The following is a 1,922-nucleotide window of genomic DNA, read 5'->3' as shown; positions in this document are numbered from 1 at the left end:
TATGAAATAAAATTAGATTACATATATAAAGCACCTGGAACATTATTTGATAATTGTTTTCGCAATAATAGTTATATAAATATTTGACATTTAACTATTAAGTACATGTTCATATGTATATTATATAAAATTGAGGCCTTTTTGAATCTTATGATTTCTAATACAGACACTTCTGCTGACATGCAATATCAAACACACTTAGATATTTCGCAAAAGTGTCTGGCAAAAGCATATGTAATATAAATCACATGTATTTAAGTGCATAGAGTGTGTAATCCTCAAATAAAATTAGCTACTTTTAGAATATTGTTTTTCTTTAAATACTCTGTTACACAAAATGGGATATTAGAATAGTAGATTGCATATTTAGTTAAAAACTAAAGGAGTTAGTTGAGAGAGATTCATGAAAGAAAAGAGTGCTGAGTGTGGTATGTTACCTTTATAGAGATTTAGTCTTATTTAAAATGCTCTAAGAATTCTTTTTTTAAAGAACTTTACTGGGGTTGGTTGGGGGAGTAGGGGAGGGACAGTGTGGGGGTGGGGAGGTTAGGGAGGGATAACATGGGGAGAAATGCCAGATATAGGTGACAGGGGGATGGAGACAGCAAACCACATTGCCATGTATGCACCTATTCAACAATTCTACATGATCTGCACATGTACCCCAGAATCTAAAGTACAATAAAAAATATATTTAAAAACCTTACACATTTACTTTAAACATAAAGCTACTAAGATGATGTTTTTAGTTGAGTCATTTATAGATGTATTTATCAACATTCCACTGAAGAAATGTTCCACTGAGCAAACTGTATTAAATGGTGATGGTAGAATGCATGAAAAATTAACATAAAATCATATAGGTCAAACAGAAATGTAACACTGTAGATCTAGTTCGGCAATAATTAACAGTCAAAGCCCAAGGTATGACTGAAGAGGAAGGATCTCTGCTTAGATTACAGAATGGAAAAATATAAATTCTGATAATTTGGTAATTAAGTTTGGCAACTAGGGATAAAAAAGACAACTAAAAATAAAATATAAAAGAAGTAAGAATGAAGCACAGCAAGTACTCTTTTGAGAATAAAAAGAGTTCGGATATTTCTGTCCTAGCACTTTTTGAACCTAAGTCTTGTAATATATGTAAAATAAGGGATTAGACATTATGGCCTCTACCAGAGTATTACAAGCACTTAAACTTATAATTCTCATATAAAGTAACAAAAAGTAGTCTTCCAATATTTTTCTTAAATATTTACCTATTGGCCAGGTGCGGGGTCTCATGCCTATAATCCCAGCACTTTGGGAGGCCGAGGCAGGTGGATCACGAGGTCAAGAGATGGAGACCATCCTGGTCAACAAGGTGAAACACCGTCTCTACTAAATATACAAAAATTAGCTGGGCATGGTGGTGCGCACCTGTAGTCCCAGCTACTCAGGAGGCTGAGGCAGGAGAATTGCTTGAACCCAGGAGGCGGAGGTTGCGGTGAGCCGAGATCGCACCATTGCACTCCAGTCTGGGTAACAAGAGGGAAACTCCGACTCGGAAAATAAAATGTACGGCAGTGGCTCATGCTTGTAATCCCAGCACTTTGGGGGGCCGAGGCGGGTGGATCATGAGGTCAAGAGATCAAGACCATCTTGGTCAACATGGTGAGACCCTGTCTCTACTAAAGATACAAAAAATTAGCTGGGCATGGTGGCGCATGCCTGTAATCCCTGCTACTCGGGAGGCTGAGGCAGGAGAATTGCCTGAACCCAGGAGGCGGAGGTTGCGGTGAGCCGAGATTGCGCCATTGCACTCCAGCCTGGGTCACAAGAGCGAAACTCCGTCTCAAAAAAAAAAAAAAAGTACCTATTACATGATACACTTTACATTTGTAAACAACTTTAATACATACTATTAAATTTGAATGTTATAA

The 1,922-nt window shown here is 37.4% G+C and overlaps 1 protein-coding gene across 5 annotated transcripts in view; it reads left to right on the top strand.

The window, feature by feature from the left end:
• The window catches only part of GRID2 (glutamate ionotropic receptor delta type subunit 2), a 1,554,413-nt gene that overhangs the window by 348,610 nt on the left and 1,203,881 nt on the right, over window positions 1-1,922 (top strand). The gene's annotated exons all lie outside the window — the stretch shown is intronic.

This window comes from Callithrix jacchus, chromosome 3 (genome assembly GCF_049354715.1).
Source record: "Callithrix jacchus isolate 240 chromosome 3, calJac240_pri, whole genome shotgun sequence".
Classification (NCBI taxonomy): Eukaryota; Metazoa; Chordata; class Mammalia; order Primates; family Cebidae; genus Callithrix; species Callithrix jacchus.
The sequence above is the reverse complement of the archived record's forward strand: the minus strand, read 5'-3'. Positions and strand labels throughout refer to the sequence as shown.